Genomic DNA, 21453 nt, shown 5'->3' on the forward strand with positions numbered 1-21453 from the left:
TCATGATGAGAGGTACTATGGAGCTATGGAGCAGAGAAAAATCAAATAGGTCTTATGCACTGAACCCTGATCACCTAATCAAGAAAACTGCCATTGGGGTAACAGTGTCATAACTGCTTTGGCAGTAACCAATCACTTTTGATTGGATTTAAGACCTGCTCCACAAGAAGGAGTTACTGTCTGATAGTGTAAATCTGGTCAAAAGCAGATGATTGTGGAGGCCCTGGAGGGGACCTTACTACATTTGTTTTGCAATATGATCAGAGTGCCCTCTTTCCCAATGTGATAAGAAAATAGTAATAAAGTAAGAGACGTTTTGATTGGCTACTGTTCAGTATTGTGTTATTTTGACAGAATCTACATGAATCGCAGTAGATTTACTTGATTGACTGCTGATCAGTAGTTCGATGGGTGGATATCTAAGTAACTATTACTAAGTATTCTAAATTAATTATATACTTTGTCTGCATTTGTTATGCTGTAGTTTGTTACATATAGTCTCAAGGCCAGCATTCTCATGTCAAATTTAGTTTAATTTTTCCTATCAATCATCTATCATCTACCTGTCTGTCTGTCTGTCTGTCTGTCTATCTATCTATCTATCTATCTATCTATCTATCTATCTATCTATCTAATCAAGTTATCATCAATTATTTTTATCTCCCTGGAGAACTCTACAACTGAACCTACTGCTTTCTGCCCCTACTGGAACCTTGTGATAGAACAAATGTACTCAGCTGATGGGGAATCCTAAGAACAGATGAGGAAGGGACTGGTGTTTTACCATTTTTAAGGACTTGCTGCCTGTCATTTAAAGGCCTCCCAATCGTCTCAACTTTTTAGAGGCTAAAGGCTTTTACTATGCTTGTCTCCAGAAGACATTTAAGATCGGAACTACAACAAATAGCACTGTACTCAACCTGGGAAGTTGAGTAGAGGGTATCTATAAATACATTGTATTTTGGAATTTTTTTTATTTTTCTTAATTATGAGTTAAAGATTGAACCCCAAACTTCAAGCACGCCAAGCAAGTGCTATTATCACTAAGCTGTGCCCTCTGTCATATGCTTTTATAAGAACAAAATTATTTCAAGCTGAAAAGTTGGGTGAAAATGACTTACAGGTAGTGCCTGGTGCAAACAAAGCTCTTACTTTGATCACTGGCCCATATTCTGCCCAGAAAAGAGAAGGTAGAATGCTCGAAGATTAATGCAACACATGACATGAAAAATGTAGTTTATTGCCTTTTAAGATTTATGGAACTCTGATAAAATTTGAATTTGATTTTAGAATATTCCAAGTTACACAATATAAAAGTTACAGTACATGAAACAAAAGTAAATTTTTGGAAGATGCTTTTATATTAATAAAGTTAGCAAGTTGAGCATATAAAATGCATAAGTTCAGAAAGAAACCTGATGAACTTGGTAAATTTCACAGACATACATACATACATACATACATACATACATACATACATACAGACACACACACACACACACACACGCACACAACTCAAACCAGTCTTGCAAAAGTGTTCATGTAATATCAGTGAATTATAAGGCTATAAATAAATATCTTAAAATCATGACTTTTCTTATGGACAGAAAATAAATATTTTATGAAATATTTAAGTGTTATTTCAAACACCTCTGTTTATAGTATTTCAAAGGCTATTTTCAATTGAGGTTGTTTGAATTGGGGCAGGATCAAGTATGGGAGTAAACAAGGATGATTTGCAGAGTCAGGAAATTGAACAGAGGTTTCTAGCAATGGGAGCTGGGGAGCTGGGGGTAGCCACCAGAAAGTCCCAGATGACAGGAAAGCAAGAGGCTCCCAGGACTCAGTGGGGATGAGATTAGCTGAAATGCCTAACAAAGGGGAGAGAGAACCTGTAGAGACCATATCCAGAGGTTAGGCAAGGCCCCCTACTGGGAGATAGGGTCACCCACTCATCTCCAAATTTTTAACCTGTAATTACTCCAGTCTAAAAGAAATATGGAGACAAAGTGTGGAGCAGAGACTGAAGGAAAGGTCATCCAGAGGGTGCCCCACTTGGGGATCCATCCCCTATACAGACACCAAACCCAAGAAGTGCTTGTGGACAGGAACCTGATTATTGCTGTCTCCTGAGAGGCTCTGCCAAAACCTGACAAATACAGAGGCAGATGCTCAGAGCCAACCATGAGACTGAGCATGGGAACCCCAGTGGAGGAGTTAGAGAAAGGAATGAAGGAGTTGAAGATGTTTGCAACCCCATAGGAAGAACAACAATATCAACCAACCAAATCCCCAGAGCTTCCAGGGACTAAACCATCATCCAAAGAATACACATGGAGGGACCCATGGATCCAGCTGCATATGTAGCAAAGGATTGCTTTATCTGGTGTCAATGGAAAGAGAGTCCAGTGCAGGGGAATGCCAGGGTGGTGAGGTGGGAGTGGGTGGGTGGGTGGGGGATCCCTGTCATAGAAGCAGGGGGAGGGGGGAATGAATGGGGGTTGTGGAGGGGAAACTGGGAAAGGGGTTAACATTTGAAATGTAAATAAATAAAATGTCCAAAAAACCCCAATTTAGCTCTGACAAATATTATTTTCAGACATAGACATCCAGTTAAAGTTTTCAATATTAATGTTAAATCTCAAATTCAAGCAGTGACTTGGTCACTCCAAATTACTTCAAAAAACAAAAGTAGGGACATTTGGTTAGAAAATACCTTTGAAAATCTGTCAGACAAAAATGTTCACTTTTATATTGGAAGGCATTTCTTGAATTATCAGGTCTGCTGCTTTTTAATATAGCCAGAAATTATGAACTCTATTTTGACATTTTGTTGTTTTTTGAAATAGTGTTTCCTGCAGCCCAGGCTGCCTTTGAACTCACTATGTAGTCAAGAATGACCTTGATTTCCTGACCCTTCCTCCATCATCTTCCAAGCATGATATTTCAAGCATAAACTGACAAATGTAGTCTATGAGGTAGTGGTGATGGAACCTAGGGTGTCCTGTGTGTTATGTACTCTAACCAACTTAGCCAAATTTGCAGTTCCCATTTTGGTTCCTGTTCTTTCACATGGATTATTTATAGACACCATGCTCTATAACTATACCTAATAGTCACTTTCCTCTTCTTGCTTTAGTTATGAAGGCTATTATAATTAGGGCTGAGTGTTAGGTGTTTATGAAACTGGTTCTATTTATCTGTGATGCAAACTTCCGCCAGATTTTCTCTACATGCAGTAGTCCTAATGGTGAATGACCACTCAGGCTATTTATTTCTTCTCTTCTTTAGTGCTCAATCATTACTGTTCTGACTGAGGTTGATTTCAGAATCTTAAGATTTAAACTCTTTAAGGTAGAATCCTACTTTCTTCTGTCTCTGCACCAATTTGTACATTTACCATTTTGTCATTACTCTTTTGGTCCACGTATGCCAAGGGCTCATTTTTGGATTCTCGGCCATTGGCTATTTCGGCATTCATTCGAATTACATATCTATAAATGTCAGTGTGGCATGCTACAAACCAAGTCAGTCAGCCTCAACCACAGCAAAAGAGAGAGTCGGCCACGTGGCGCCATTTGCAGAACACCTAGGCAGAACTTTTTAGAACATGGGGCTATTTTTAATACTATTGTGAGACTCAGTGTGTGACTTCTCAATCACATTAAGCAAAGCATTCATTAGCCTACACTAAGGCTATAGCAGTGCCATGAAAGTTGAGGGACTGACACAGCAGAAGCTAAAGGGCTCAATGTTTTAGTCATCAAAATTCCTCAGATGGATATGTTGAGGTGAAGAGTCATAGTCCACACAATGTCCACAGAGGTCACAAGTATCAGCAAGGCACTGGGTCTCTACTTTAGGAAGGATATGCCACGCCTTTCACTTCCGATGTATTTTATGGGCTGTCTACATCACATTTAATGTTAGCTCTAGTTAAACACATTATATTCCTGGAAATCTAAGCACTGATGATGCGTTAATGCTTATCCTGTTTTATTATTGACTCATACTACTTTCTGACATTGTTGTACTTATTTACAATGATTAAAATGCTAACACTGAAATTACTGGTGGTGGGGAATGTTAGTAACAATCAAGTATTCCTGAAGTTCAAATGAAACTATTTATACTTGAATACCTTGCCTGGCCTCTGTGCAATTGATTTTCCTACCTGTAATGTACAAATAATAATAATTGTGATTATATAAATCATTTAAATATTCTCAGATGCCCCCCAAAAGTTTTGGACTTACTTAGCATCTTTTGGCTCATTGGTTACCAGATAAATCAGATTGTAATTTATAGTTGTTCTTCTCACTATCAGACTGTGCACACGTATGTTCATTTTTCCATAATATCATGCCAGCATTTATAATTACGGCTTCTTCAAAGTTCTTTCAAAACTATTTGTTTTGGAAATGTTACCTGTAACCTTATGTTTTAGCTTCCTTATTATTATGTTAATGCATATTAATTGGCTCTTAAGTCCTTGCTTTGCATATCATCTGCATACTCCGTGCTCCACCTAGTGTTCTACAGTAGTTCAGCTCTTTTACTTTTTATATAAGTAACTCTGTGATTTATAATAAGACTTCTTTTTATGTTATTTGATTGCCAGTGTCAGTCCTTTTGCCAATTAGAGATTTTTAAAATATTAAACAGATGGTGATGTCCACATATAGTTTTGACTTATTTATTAAATATTTGTGTAGTAAAACCCCTTAATGTTTTAACTTTTTTCTTTTATTGGCTTTTTAAATTTACATTTTAAATGTTATCCCCTTTTCTGTTTGCCTCCAGAAACCTACTAACTCCCCCTGATTCTACAAGAGTGCACCCCCACCCAACCACTCCCTCCCACCTTCCCACCCTGACATTCCCCTACACAGGGACATCGAGGCTTGACAGGACCAAGGGTCTCTCCACCCATTGATGCCCAGCAAGGCCATCCTCTGCTACATGTGCAGATGGATTCATAGGTCTATCCCCACGTTCTCTTGGGATGGTAGTTTAGTCTCTGGGAGCTCTGGTTGGTTGAGATTGTTATTTTTCTTATGGGTTTGTAAATGCCTTCAGCTACTTCAATCCTTTCTCTAATTCCCCCATTGGGAACCCCGGTCTCAGTGCAGTGGTTGACTGTGAGCAACCACTTCTGTATTTGTCAAGCTCGGGCAGAGCCTCACAGGAAACAGCTACATTAGGCTCCTGTCAGTATGCACTTCTTGGCATCCACAATAGTGTCTGGATATGGTGTCTTTGGGATGAATCCCCCAGGTGGGGCAGTCTTCCAATGGCCTTTTTTTCAGGCTCTGCTCCACATGTTGTCTCCATTATTTCCTCCTGTGTTTTTGTTCTACCTTCCAAGAAGGTCTGAAGCATCCACACTTTGGTCTTCCTTCTTGACCTTCATATGGTCTGTGGATTGTATCTTGGGTATTCTGAGCTTTTGGGCTAATATTTGCTTATCAGTGAGTACATGCCATGTGTGTTCTTTTGTGATTGGGTTACCTCACTCAGGATGATATTTTCTAATTCCATCCATTTGCCTAAGAATTTCACGAAGTTTTTGTTTTTAATAGCAGAGTGGTACTCTATTGTGTAAATGTACCACATTTTCTGTATCCATTCTTCTGTTGAAAAGATATCTGGGTTCTTTCCAGCTTCTACCTATTATAAATGAGACTGACAAGTGGACCACGTGTCCTTATTGTATGTTGGAGCATTTTTTGGGTATAGGCCCAGGAGTGGTATAGCTGGGTCGTCAGGGAGAAGTATGTTCAAATTTCTGAGGAATCACCAGACTGACTGCCAAAATGGTTGTGCCAGCTTGCAATCCCACCAAAAACGTAGGAGGGTTCATCTTTCTCCACATCCTCACCAGCATCTGCTGTCACCTGAGTTTTTCTTCTTAGCCATTCTGAATCGTGTGAAGTGGAATCTCAGAGTAGTTTTGATTGACATTTCCCTGATGACTAAGAATGTTGAACATTTCTTTAGGTGCTTCTTGGGCATTCAATATTCCTCAGTTGAGAATTCTTTGTTTTGCTCTGTAGTCCATTTTTAAAAAGGGTTATTTGATTCTCTGGAGTCTAACTTCTTGAATTCTTTGTATATATTGGTCATTAGCCCCCATCAGATGTAGGATTAATAAAGGTCTTTTCCCAATCTGTTGGTTGCTGTTTTATCCTAATGATAGTGTCCTTTGCCTTACAGAAGCTTTGCAGTTTTATGAGATCCCATTTGTCGATTCTTGATCTTAGAGCATAAGCCATTGGTGTTCTGTTCAGGAAATTCCCCTCAGTGCCCATGTGTTGGAGACTCTTCCCCACTTTTTCTTCTATTAGTTTGAGTGCATCTGGTTTTATGTAGAGGTCCTTGTTACACTTGGACTTGAGCTTGCCTCCAAAAAAATTGAGAGAGAGCATACACTAGCAGCTTGACAGCATACCTGAAAGCTCTAAAAAAAAGAAAAAAAATAAGAAGAAGCAAATTCACTCAAAAGGAGTAGACAGCAGGAAATAATCTAACTTGGGTTTCAAATTCACCAAGTAGAAACAAAAAGACTATACAAAGAATCAACAAAACCAGGAGCTGGTTCTTTGCGAAAATCAACAAGATAAATAATCCCTTAGCCAGTCCAACCAGAGGGCACAGAGAGAGTATCCAAGTTAGCAAAATCATAAACTAAAAGGGAGAGATAATTACAGAACTGAGGAAACTCATATCCTACAGCAAAAGCCTATACTCAGCCTCCTGTAGAAGTGCCAATGTTATACACACAGCTAAGTGACAGAGTACCAAAACCAGATATGGGCACAATAACAGAAGCAAAAGAAAACATTAAGACAAATTTAAATGATGCACATATTTGTAAAGGGTGAATATGATTACAAATATGAAAATACAATTACTATAACCAAATTGGCATCATTCCAGGGACTCAAAATGATTCAGCATGGGCAAATAAGCAAATGTAATCCATCACATTAATATATTCAAGTACAGAAATCATTTGATCACCTCAATAGATGTAAAAAAAACCTTTTGCTGGACTACAAAGCACATTCATGATAAAAGCCCCAGGAATAGAGGAGACACAATTCAACAAAACAGAGGTTGCATATGACAAATCCCCATCTAATATTACACAAAATTGAGGAAAAACTGAAAACAAGAATGAACATGAAAAGGTTGCCTATTTCCTTCACTCCCATTCAAAATAATTCTTGAAGTCTTAGAGCGACAAAACATATGAGAAAGTGTAGGGCCCCGGTACCCTGATTTCTGGTCGAAATAGGTCAAATTCCCAGAGACCACAAAAGGGATGGCAGGCACATTCTCAGTTTCCCAGGAGATCAAGGCCTCACATAGCTGCAGCCCCCCAACCGACCCCTGTAGAGAGGTTTGAGACAGACCAGTCATGTAGGGCAATTCCCCAAGCCCCTTCTCCCCAGTGAGAACGTGACCACAGGTCAAGTAGACTGAAGATAAATCAATCATAGAAGCAGGACCACGCCCCGAATATGTAGATGAGGTATTCCTAAACTCTCAGGACAAACCAATAGGAAGAACCTGCTGCCAGACCCTGACCCATCCCAGTCCTAAAACTGTGTTTAAGAATCATGTTCAGAAGAATTAAAAGTGTGCAGGAATTATTCCATCATCTGAGAGCTTCTGTCATAAGAGCTGTAACACCACCGCTTGGGGAAGAGATCTGCTTTCTCAAAATTGCCACCAGAAGCTCCCCTGCATTCCTCTCAGGTTAGTCATTCTTCTGCTGGCTCAACCCAGCCCGAGCAACTGAAGTGGTAGGGGCAGAAAAGAGTAGCACCAGCAGTGGGGACAGCGGAAGCAGTAGCCCCTCCCTGCCCGAGCTCTCTCTCCCTTGACCTAGACTCATGCACCTAGCTGGGCCAGAGATCACCGTGGGAAAGCCCCAGGTGCCAGAGCCCTATAAGAAAAGAGGAGTGAGGGGTTGGGGATTTGGCTCAGTGGTAGAGCGCTTGCCTAGCAAGCGCAAGACCCCGGGTTCGGGTCCCCAGCTCCGAAAAAAAAAAAAAAAAAAAAAAAAAAAAAGAAAAGAGGAGTGATGCAAAAAGAAAGGATAACATCATATTATCCCCATTTCAGGCAATGTTATCCACATAAATGATGCTAAAAACTCTACCGAAAAGTCTTCTAACAAAAAAGAAGCATTTTGAGTAAAGTGTCAGGACAAAACATATCCACACAAAAACCCAGCAGACTTTCTTTATGCTAATATTATGAACTTGCTCAGAAATTGACCAGGAAAATAATCCCATTAACAGTAGAAAAATGGAGAAGGAAGCAAAGATAGAAGAGGAGAGGAGAGGAGAGGAGGAGAGGAGAGGAGAGGAGAGGAGAGGAGAGAAGAGAAGAGAAGAGAAGAGAAGAGAAGAGAAGAGAAGAGAAGAGAAGAGAAGAGAAGAGAAGAGAAGAAGAGGGGAATAAACGGGAGGGAAGTAAGCAAGCAGGAACAATTAAAGAATTGTAGGGATAAATTTAAGCAAGGATTAGAAAAGTTTTTACTACTAAAATTTTTAGACTCTGAAGAAAACTTTTTGACATTAGAAAACTGAAAGTTCTTGCATGCTCACGGATTGGCAGACTAAATATAGTGAAAACGTTTATGTCACCAAAATCTATGTAATCAGCATCAAGCATTCAAAACATTCTATGTAGAGACAGAAAAATAGCATCCTAAAATATATACAAAGGCACAAAAGATTCCTGCTCTCCAAAGCAAGCTTGCATAAAGTAACAATAAAACACAATACTAGATTAAAGTTAGATTGCAGAGTTATTATTTGCAAACATAAAAAAGGTGTTCATACAAAACAGATACCTGAAGCAATGAAATAGAATACGGGACCCATAATTAAACTACAACGGCGTCTACCTGACAAGGAAGGCAAAAAAGCACACTGGACAAACAATAGCATTTTCGATAAACAATGTTGAAAATGCTGTGTAGGCACATTTAGAAGGATGAAACCATGTTCCTTTTACTCATCCTCTCTAGATACTGATTCAAACTGGGTCCAAGAATTCAATATAAGCCATAAACCCTGAATGCTTAGAAAAACTGTCATGTGAACAATTTTCAGACCTATACAAAGGCCTTTCTGAAAAGGTCCCCAATAGAAATTTTAATAGGACTTCAGAAAATTTAAAAATGCTCCAAAACAGTGAAGTTTTATAGCTTTATTGTGACATGTCCCCTAAAAGTGTGTGTGTTTGAGCAATGACCTTCCAAGGCATAGTATTCTTTTGAAAGTGCTTGAACCATCAGGAAGTGAGTCATGGTGGGGTGGTGACAGAGAGTTAATATTTTACAGCCCAATACTGCTCTCTGCCTATTAACTGAAGAGACAATGTGACACACTGTTTAATAATTTTGAGCACGTGACTTTCTTGGCAGGCTATTTCCTTTATGTTGACCTTTAGACTGTGAGCCAACAACAACAATCACAATAACAACACCTCTTCCTTGAGTTGTTTTTGTCATTTATGTTTGGTTATCACAACTATTGATACCGTAAGCAGTGGTTTCTTGATATGCATAATATATCATATCATGTATTTCTTAGGCCTCTGTAACTGGTTTTCAGGATGGATTTGGAGAAGGCTTGAGAAGCCCTAGAATGTTGTAAGCAAAGTTTAGTAGAGCATTCTAGTAGGTGTTTGGCAGACCAAAATGCAAAAGAAATGTAGAAAGTGAGTATTATGCTAATTAACTTTCAGAAAGAGAGAATACTCTGTTGGGAATTTAGATTGAGCTCACTTGTATTATATTCTGGCAATTAAGTGGGTGGTGTTCCTGTCCATGCTCTTAGAACTCAAGTGAAGCTAAATTAAAATGTAATGAACTGCATGTCTGCTGAAGGAAATTCCAAGACAGGGTACAATTCAGGCAATGTGATATTGTCCATGCCTCTCAGCCAGGTCTACAGGAGAGAGGGCAAAAAGTGGAGGAAAACTTACTTTACAATGTTCAGTTTCATAAATAAATAAATTTGAACTTAAAGTTACAGATAAGGTTGTCATTTGTTTAAATAATTAATACACTGTCATAAGCAAACAAGAGAATTTGACTCAAGTCATATTTGGTCTTTTCACTGTACTTTAGAAAGTAAAACCTTCTTTTAAGAGGTGCTTTTACCTGTCAAATTTCTTTTGAAACTTACCTTCTACTGTAAGAGGACATGGCATAACTTTGCTAAACTTTATTACATTTTCAGTACCTGCAAAATGAGGGTGCGTGTTCAGTATTTAGTAGGACTTTTCTGATATATAACAATGATACATTGTTGCCCTCTTTTACTCTGCTATGCCTCTGTCCATCTTCCCATTTCTAGTAGCAATGTGAAAAGTCCCATCATTCCACACTTCACTCTGCAACTCGAAGAGTAGAATAATGTGGCTGTCAAAGTATATGTGGGGATTTGAAATCTGAACTCAGTTTATAATCACTTTAAGTTTTAGTTTTAAATTGTTGGAGATGGAATCAATGTCAAGAACATTAGTTTTCCAATGTTTTTTTTTTTTTTCCTGAATAGTTTTCTTTTTATTTATCGCCTTCATTTTTACTCTTGGTCTGTCTTGAGGTTAATAAATAAAGATCTCTGAAATAAAAAGTTGATCTTAAAATGATGGCATGTTAGTATAAACTCAGGTCTAGCAAATTATATATTATGCTTTTCTCCTTTCTCTGAAGTACAGAACCTAATGAAACTCTGCCTAATATCAATTCCAGCCTGAATATTCTATTCTGCTACCCATCTTTTAAGACCATTCCCTAAAACAGAAGATATTCATAAAGCAGTAAAAACAGGGGTGAAACTTGACATGGGATGTTATCCAGACTATGATACATGGCTGAAGCTAGTTAATAAAACTCACAACTTGAGATGTGTGAACAAGGATGAATAAGGGATTAATTCTTCAATGCAGACATTCAATTATAATTAGTGATAATCTTTGGATGTTAATATAATTTAGTTGGCCTCTAAATTGTAATTGTCAACAATAGGAAATTTGAAATAAGCAAATAAGATGTTTATATTCATTATACTGTGTACTGGTGCAAACACTCAGGTTTCAGTTATCACAGTCCAAGATCTGAGAAAGAAATTTTGGGATATTTTTCCAGACAGGCAAATTATTTTAGTCTAGCTCCCCATTAATCAATGAATACATCTCTGAAAACAGAGAAAAAATATTTCAAAATGTTCTCTCTCAGAAAAAAAATCTACAAATATAATGCCAGTATGATCAGTGATTTCTAAGCTAGTGGAATATCAGTTAATAACTTATCCTTCATTAGCATGTTCAGAATAATAAATGTGTTGGGCTTAAGTCTCATATCTGAGCAAAACAATATAAAAGAAGGAATCATGGAATCAAAGAATCAAAACAAAAAGATGGATTAGGAATATAAGACATACACTGTGTATCAAAACACTCTGGATAGAAATGAGCCATGCACAATGCTGTCACTTTTGGACAGTGCTCCAACTTTTTAGAGCTGTTTTGTATTATCAGCATGTATGCTGATCTACAATTTAGGGCTATACATTCTGATCTGTGATGGACTTTGAAACCTCTAGGGCAGTGGTTCTCAACCTGTGGGTTGCAACCCCTTGGTGGCAAAAGGACCCTTTCACAGGGGTAGCATATCAGATCTCCTACATATCAGATGTTTAAACTACGATTCATAACAGTAGCAACATTACCATTGTGCAAGAGCCATGAACACATCTTCATGGTTGGGCGTCACCAGAACAGGAAGAACTGCAGAGAATTAGGAAGCTTGAGAACCAACTACTCTAGTCCCTTCCCTTCCCAGATGATGCCTTTAGTTCTCATTAAATTACTCGAGCTCCCGTTAGCAGACATTCTAACATATAGGAGGCAAGTAAGAAAGGAATGATGTAGGTATGTTCTGCTTTTCTCATTGTCTAATTTGGTATTTATATCTTTCATTTGGGTATTTGCTCTCTGAATTTTGAATATTCCTCACTTTTTCCTCTCTGTCTTCCATACTCAACATAACTCTTCCTTTTACGGTGCTTTCTTTCCAAAACACAGAACAATGGAGAATCACTCTGGTTTTTTTCTTTCGTAAGACTTTGCTTAGTTCTTTACCTCCTGATCTTTAGTCATGTTAAATGATGTTAGTTTGCTTGATTAAAATGCAAGTGCCATAGTGAGGGATAAAATAGGAAGATATTTTAGGGAATGTTTATATAATCTTGAATTATCTGTGAAAGCCAGATGAGTGTCGGAGACATTGAAATGCAAAAGCATATTCTTGGGACTATTTGGTTTCCAAAGTTCTTTCAGAGCATCTAGTTCTGCAGCAACAAACATCCTTTTGCTCCTGAAACTGGCTCAGACAGAACAGAGCGAACAAAGAACAATGTCTGCTGGATGAAGCTTTGGAGGTAAGCCCATCATTTGCTTAACAAAGCAAAGCAGAAGTCTACCTCTCCAGGGCGCTTTCTTGTAGAAACTGGGTTTGGAACCAGCTAGACACAAGCTCTGTCCAGTGGGATCCATCACTTCCTGCTTTTAGAAGGGCACCAAGAATAGGCTCCTTTGTGCTTCCCTGCCATTCACCTTTTTTTTTTTTCAAATCAGGGCTGGAATTGTAGGTGTGCTTAAATAATGAAGGGTTGTACACATTTCCCTTTTTCCAACCAGGGATTCACATCCTCATTTTCCCAGAGCAAGATGAAGCTGCTTTTTAATTCGGCCCACTTTCAAAAGCTGATGTAAAAATAATATGAAGTGGAAGTCTTTCCTAATGAGACAGTTAATTAGAAGGGTAAAATCTCCCATGCCCCTGTCAGTGCCTTTCACTGTTATTATTTCTCTTATTCTTGAATAGCTATGCCATTCTTTTCTGAAAGCAGGGAGCAGAGCGAGCACTCTTTAGCTATCTAGATACTATTAAAATCAAACAAGTTGGCCCTTGTAATTTCTAGCAAGCCACTTGTTTCTGTGTTCTAATTTTTGTATAATTAATGAGACTTTTGTTTTAGTGTCCATGTGTACACCACAAGTTTGAATTCAGTGCTCATCAGCGTGAACCCAGCTTTGTCTCTCCTGACTACCAGAACAGGTCCAACTCTTTGAAATGGAAATTTACAAAACGCGTGATGAGATTGAAATCAAGCCACAGGTTGGTGCTGTGGTTTAATAAAAGGCCTTAAAATTCCCTCTAGAGATCTGACTCAATATTTCATTACCTTGTGGACATTTCAACAGCATTGTTCTTGTTTAAGTAGAATCTTGTCAATGTTCACTTCTTCAGCCACCAACTCTGATAGGGCAGATGTCCACAAAGAACAAACTGATAGCACCCAACCACTAAATTTTGGTCCAGCATTTGCCAGAACATTGATAAATATTGTCAAATTTCAGCTTCTTTGTAGTAGGAGTAGGTAGGAATGACTGTTCTCCATCACTGAAAGACCTTTCTTAAAAACAAAAACAAAACCAGTTGTTGGAAAGAGGAATCAACTAATGTTGGTGGCAGATATTAACTTCCTTGTCACGACCTACAAGAACCTAATGTTTTGAGTTAGAAAACAACCAAGAGTTATAAAAGGTGTCTGATCAAGGCCAGTAAGTAGGTATAAATTTAAATATTTACATAATAAGCATTTTATTAATTGGGGAGCTCTCAACCAATATATATATATATAATTTTATATAACAATATAAATATATATATATTTTCTATCTCTGAGGCTCCTTTTATTCTTATCTTCCATATAAAACAGAGGAAGTAAAGACATAACCTTATTCAATAGTTTTAAAATGCAGGTAGAGAGTAAATTAGAATCGTGTGTTCTCTCTGCTTTTCTTACTTCTAATCTTGGAATGACCTGTTTCTTCCTTTACACTGTATGAAAAGTTTACAAGGTATATTGACCCAGAAACATCAGTATACATAAAAAGGCTTTTATCTTTAAAAAAGTCATGCAAAAATTTTATAGAAGAGAATAAACACACATTAAACTTAACAGGGCTGTCTTTACGAGAAAGCTAAACATCATGTTAACTTTAAAAGTTAGTAGTGATGAACTCAATTACTTACAATGATAGGAAAATGAAGTGAACATCATTTTCTTATTTTATTCTAACTTTAGTATCCACAAGAGCTATTACACTTGGACAAAGTCTGATCTGCTACTAAGAAGCCCAAAAGCAATACCTAAGAGTACAAAGGCCTACTGTTCCAATAGGTATTGTACCACTTTCTATATTAAAGTATATATTCTTCTCTGTGGACTTTTCTTTAAAAAGTATTAAAAAGTATCAAAAATGCATAATATTTTTGAATTAATAAATACAAAATTGAATGCTTTTAATTTTGTTATTGTATATTTCATTTATGGCTGTTACAGAGAAATATACTTGACCCTGAATATTAATAGCTGTTATTCAACTAAAATTATTTTAGCTCTTATAATTTAGTGGTATATTATTTGGTATTTTCACCATACATAATTATGTGTGTGTGTGTGTGTGTGTGTGTGTGTGTATATATATATATATATATAATTGTATATATATATATCTACAATTTAATCTTATGTCTTCTTTTCTTTCTTACAGTATGACTAGCTTCACCAGCACAAATTGATATGAAATGGGGAACATGGCATTATTGACTCATTGATGATGTTAGAAACCAATTTTCAACATTTGGCCATTAAGAGTGATAGGTGCTTTTAAATCTAGTATTAGCATTAGGAAATCCCTTTTGTGATGGTGGTATCAAAAGACTGTTAGCACCATTCCCTACATTGGTGTCCTTGACTGTATAAAGAGAGAAAGAGCTGAACACGGCCATACATACTTATTCTTTCTCTTTGTTGGTGACCATGGGTGTGACTAGCTGTTTCGTGGTCTTGCCTTCTTTACATCTCCATGGTGATGAGGAACACTTACTCCTCTGTGTTGCTTTTGTCAGAATATTTTATCACAACAGCCAAGACTCTATTGCTGAAGACGTTATAGCTATGGACCCTGGGCCTGGAGAGATGAAGCTGGAACCTAGCTGGAGGCTTCCTGTCTGCTGGGAAGCTCTCATTGTGCTAGAAAGTGGTATTGGCTACCAAGGAGAAAACTTCATCAACACTCTTCCCCAACTGTTATCTCTGCCAGCTCCAATTGTGAGCAGCATGGCAAGGTATGACAAATGCTGCAGTGGTGGTGTGAATGTTATGAGGATAAACAATCAATTTCTGACTGGATTCAGGGCCTGTTCTTCAGGAAGAAACCTATACTGTAAGCTTGGTTAAGAGCTGGTGGCTAAGGTGATCATGGGACCAATGATTAACATTTAACAGCTGTTTAACATTTAGCAAATGGACCGGCATGTGGCCAATTGCCTTATAAATACCCAGGTATACGTCCGTGGATTCGGATGGCTCTTAGACTTGTTCAAATGAAGGTTTTTGTGAAATAGGCAGAGCTGAGTAGAGACCCATAACTGGTAAAAGTGCTGAGAATTGGGGATATCTCCTGCTTGAACTTGCATTTTTATAATAAGCATATTTAAATTTAGATAAATTATGGGTTTTTGTATTTTGCTAAATTTAGCTCATTAATTGTTTTTGGTAAACTTTAATTTTTTGAGAACTTCCCTCTCTTCCCTCCAGTGCATCTCATATATACTACCCCAACATCCTCACAAATCCATGGTCATATTTTCCTTTTAATTACTACTGTGACATATAAATACATGTGCATATGTGTATATGTATGTACACACAACCTGATGAATTTAATTTGTGTTACTTACATGTAGATGTGTTTAAGGCTGGCCTTTAGGTATTAGTCAATTAGGGGTCTCTTTACTTGAAAATAACTAATTTTTCCTCTCTCAACAATCATTTGGAGTTCTTTTCATAGGAGTGGGGCCTTGCTCCCAAGGCTTATCCCTATCTACGTTGCTGTGTTAACTAGTGTCATTATTCAGGTCTCATTTAGGTAGCCATGTTGTTGAGATGTCATAGGTAGAATTTCCCTGTTGTATATAAAAAGCACCATTTTACAGCAGACATTCTCTGGCTCCAACAGTCTGTCTTGTCATTGTTCCGCAGTGTCTCCTGATCTGTAGGGGTAGGTGTTGTGTGGATGGTATTTCAGTGAGGGCTACCTTACCCTCAGTTGTTGTCTGCATTTTGACCACACAGGGCTCATCAGTTCCCAGTTGTTGTTAACTCTATCTTTCACTTTGTTATTTTACATATACTTCAGGCTAAATGACTCAGTAGAAACTGCCAAGTGTCAATCCATGATAGTCCCTTCTACTGCTTCTTTGCTTCTTTGTAGCAACTAACAGGATGATGCATTTAATTTTAAAAGACTAAATATTAGTGAATTTCCTCTGAGGTGTTGATAATGGTGTCCATAAAATGGTAATCAGAGTGCCAAACCTGACTACTATGAAGTGTTAAGGAAAGCATTTATTTAAAAACAATTTGGCAGACATCCTGAGACTGCAGGGCAGACTGCCACCTCTGCACACCTCTGCCCACAACTGCACAGTGCTTCTGGACACAGGGATATAGGAACAGATAGCCGCTGGTACCCACAGTTCTGGTCTGCATCCAGGATGGAACTGAATCAGCCAAACAGCTATCTGCACCCAAATCCCATGGGGGTGAGAGCTGGACCCTCAGAAATGTAGATACTCCTGAGAAGCCAGAGGAGGATACCCTCTGCCCACAGTCCAGACCCAAGAGGGAATCACATAGTGCCAACTGTGCCCGCTGGGTACAAGGACCTAAGAGCAATCAGGGGCAGGACGCTTTGATTCCTGTCTATGCCTAGAGCTGAAAGACAGTATTCAGGAGCGCCGACACACCTGAAATCAGAGCACCTGTTCTCAGGAAAGGCTGAAAGAAAACAGGGAAACAGTTCTACAGGAGTGCTGACACAGAGGCTATAGCAGAGTCAAGTTATTCTCAGAAAGAGCAAGACAAGCAAACACCAGAGACAACCCAAATGGCTAGAGGCAAGCACAGGAACCCAAGCAACAGAAACCAAGACTACTTGGCATCACCAGAGCCCAGTACACCCACCAAAGAAAATACTGGATATCCAAACACACCAGAAAAGTAAGATTTAGATTTAAAATCACATTTTTTGATAATGATGGAGGACTTTAAGAAAGACATAAAGAACTCCCTTAGAGAAATGCAGGAAAACACAAGTAAACAAGTAGAAGCCCTTAGAGAGGAACCACAAAAATCCCTGAAAGAACTACAGGAAAACACAACCAAACAGGTGAATGAATTGAAAATGGAAATAGAAACAATAAAGGAAGCAGAAAGGGAGATAACCCTGGATATAGAAAACCTAAGGAAGAGACAAGAAGCCAAAGAGACAAATATCACCAACAGAATACAAGAGATAGAAGAGAGAATCTCAGGGGCAGAAGATAGCATAGAAAACATTGACACAACTATCAAAAATAATGTAAAATGCAAAAAGCTCTTAGCCCAAAACATACAGGAAATCAGGGATACAATGAAAAGATCAAACCTAAGGATAATAGGTATAGAAGAAAATGAAGACTCCCAACTTAAAGGGCCAGTAAATACATTCAACAAAATTATAGAAGAAAACATCCCTAACCTAAAGAAAGAGATGCCCATAAACATACAAGAAGACTACAGAACTCCAAATAGATTGGACCAGAAGAGAAATTCCTCTCGTCACATAATAGTTAAAACAGCAAATGCACAAAACAAAGAAAGATTACTAAAATCAGTAAAGGAAAAAGATCAAGTGACATATAAAGGCAGACCTATAAGAATCACACAAGACTTCTCACTAGAGACTATGAAAGCCAGAAGATCCTGGAAAGATGTCATACAGACCCTAAGAGAACACAAATGCCAGCCCAAGTTACTGTGTCCAGTAAAACTCTCAGTTAACATAGATGGAGAAGCCAAGATATTCCATGACAAAACCAAATTTACACAATATCTTTCTACAAATCCAGCCCTACAAAGAATAATAGATGGAAAAGTCCAACACAAGGAGAGAACCTACACTGTACAGAAAGCAAGAATATAATTTCCTTGCAATGAAACCAAAAGAGAGACAAACAAACATAATTCCACCTGTAACAATGAAAATAATAGGAAGCGACAATCACTATTCCTTAATATCTGTCAACATCAATGAACTCAATTCCTCAATAAAAGGACATAAACTAACAGACTGAATACGTAAAGAGACCCCAGCATTTTGTTGCATGCAGGAAGCACACCTCAGAGACAAAGACAGACACTACCTCAGAGTAAATGGGTGGAAACAAAAACTTTCTAAGCAAATGGCCCGAAAAACAAGCTGAAGTTCCCATTCTAATATCAAATAAAATTGACTTTCAAACAATAGTCATCAAAAAAGATAAGGAAGAACACTTCATATTCATCAAAGAAAAAATCCACCAAGATGAACTCTCCATCCTAAATATCTATGTTCCAAATAAAAGGGCAACTACATTCATAAAAGAAACCTTACTAAAGCTCAAAGCACATATTGCACCTCACATGATAATAGTAGGAGATTTCAACACCACACTCTCATCACTGGACAGATCATGGAAACAGAAATTAAACAGAGACACAGAGAAAATAACAGAAGTTATGAAATAAATGGATTTAACAGATATTTATAGAACATTCTATCCTAAATCAAAAGGATATACCTCATGGAAACTTTTCCAAAATTGACCATATAATCACAAAAAGGCCTCAACAGATACACGAAGAGAGAAATAATTCCATGTGTCCTATCAGATCATCACACACTAAGATTGGTCTTCAATAACAACAATAATGACAGAAAGCCCACATATACATGGAAGTTGAACAATGCTCTACTCAATGACAACTTGGTCAAGGAAGAAAAAAGAGCGAAATTAAAGACTTCTTAGAATTTAATGAAAATGAAGATACAACATTCCTAAACTTATGGGACACAATGAAAGCAGTACTAAGAGGAAAACTCATAGTTCTGAGTGCCTGCAAAAAGAAACAGGAGAGAGCGTATGTCAGCAGCTTGACAGCACACCTAAAAGCTCTAGAACAAAAAGAAATAAATAAACCCCAAAGGAGTGAAAGACAGGAAATAATCAAACTCTGGGCTGAAATCGACCAAGTAGAAACAAAAAGGACTATACAAAGAATCAGCAAAATCAGGAACTGGTTCTTTGAGAAGATCAACAAAATAGATAAACCCTTAGCCAGACAAAGCAGAGGTCACAGAGAGTGTATCCAAATTAACAAAATCAGAAATGAAAAGGGAGACATAACAACAGAATCTGAAGAAATTAAAAAAAATATCATCAGATCCTACTGCAAAAGCCTATATTCAACAAAACAGGAAAATCTGGAGGAAATGGACAATTTTCTAGGCAGATACCAGGTACCAAAGTTAAATCAGGAACAAATAAATCATCTAAACAACCCAATAATTCCTAAAGATATAGAAGCAGTTATTAAAAGTCTCCCAAACAAAAAGAGCCCAGGTCCAGATGGGTTCAGTGCAGAATTCTATCAGACCTTCATAGAAGACCTCATACCAATACTGTCCAAACTATTCCACAAAATAGAAACAGATGGAGCACTACCAAATTCCTTTTATGAAGCCACAATTACTCTTATACCAAAACCACACAAAGACCCAACAAAGAAAGAGAACTTCAGACCAATTTCCCTTATGAATATTGACTCAAAAATACTCAATAAAATTCTTGTAAACCCAACCCAAGAACACATCAAACCATCCATCATGATCAAGCAAGCTTCATCCTAGGGATGCAGGGATGGCTTAATACACGAAAATCCATTAATGTAATCCACTATATAAACAAACTCAAAGATAAGAACCACATGATCATTTCATTAGATGCTGAGAAAGCATTTGCAAAAATTCAACACCCCTACATGATAAAAGTCCTAGAAAGGAATTCAAGGCCCATACCTAAACATAGTAAAAGCATTATATAGCAAACATCAAACTAAATGGAGAAAAACTTGAAGCAATCCTACTAAAGTCAGGGACTAGACAAGGCTGCACTCTCTTCCTACTTATTCAATATAGCACTTGAAGTCCTAGCCAGAGTAATCAGACAGCAAAAGGAGGTCAAAGGGATGCAAATTGGAAGGGAAGAAATCAAAATACCACTATTTGTAAATAATATGATAGTGTACTTATGTAACTCCAAAAGTTCCACCAGAGAACTACTTAACCGGATAAACAACTTCAGCAAAGTGTCAGGGTATAAAATTAACTCAAGCAAATCAGTAGCCTTCCTGTACTCAAAGGATAAACAGGCTGAAAAAGAAATTAGGGAAACGACACCCTTCACATAGTCCCAAATAATATAATATATCTTGGTGTGACTTTAACCAGGCAAGTGAAAGATCTGTATGGCAAAAACTTCAAGTCTCTGAAGAAAGAAATTTATGAAGATCTCAGAAAGTGGAAAGATCTTCCATGCTCACAGATTGGCAGGATTAATATAGTAAAGATGGCCATTTTGCGAAAAGCAATCTACAGATTCAATGCAATCACCATCAAAATTGCTACTCAATTCTTTATAGAGCTAGAAAAAGCAATTTGTAAATTCATTTGGAATAACAAAAAAACCCAGGATAGTGAAAACTATACTCAACAATAAAAGAACTTCTGGGGGAATCACCATCCCTGACTTCAAGCAGTATTACAGAGAAATAGCCATAAAACCTGTATGGTATTGGTACAGAGACAGGCAGATATATTAGTGGAACAGAATTCAAGACCCAGAGATGAACCCCCACATGTATGGTCACTTAATCTTTGACAAAGGAGCTAAAACCATCCAATGGAAGAAAGATATCATTTTCAAAAATGGTGCTGGTTCAACTGGAGGTCAGCATGTAGAAGAATGCAAATCAATCCATTCTTATCAACATGTACAAAGCTTAAGTCCAAGTGGATCAAGGACTTCCATATCAAATCAGATACATTCCAACTAAGAGAGGAAAAAGTGGGGAAGAGTCTGGAACACATGGTCACTGGGGAAAATTTCCTGAATGAAACACCAATGGCTTATGCTATAAGATCAAGAATCGACAAATGGGACCTCATAAAACTGCAAAGTTTCTGTAAGGCAAAAGACACGGTCATTGGGACAAAATGGCAACCAACAGATTAGGAAAATATCTTTACCAACCCTACATCTGATAGAGGGCTAATATCCAAAATATACAAAAAACTCAAGAATATAGACCCCAGAGAGCCAAACAACCCTATTAAAAATGGGTTACAGAGCTAAACAAAACATTCTCAGCTGAGGATTATCCAATGGCCAAAACGCACCTAAAGAAATATTCAACATCCTTAGTCATT

This window comes from Rattus rattus, chromosome 6, assembly GCF_011064425.1.
Source record: "Rattus rattus isolate New Zealand chromosome 6, Rrattus_CSIRO_v1, whole genome shotgun sequence".
NCBI lineage: Eukaryota > Metazoa > Chordata > Mammalia > Rodentia > Muridae > Rattus > Rattus rattus.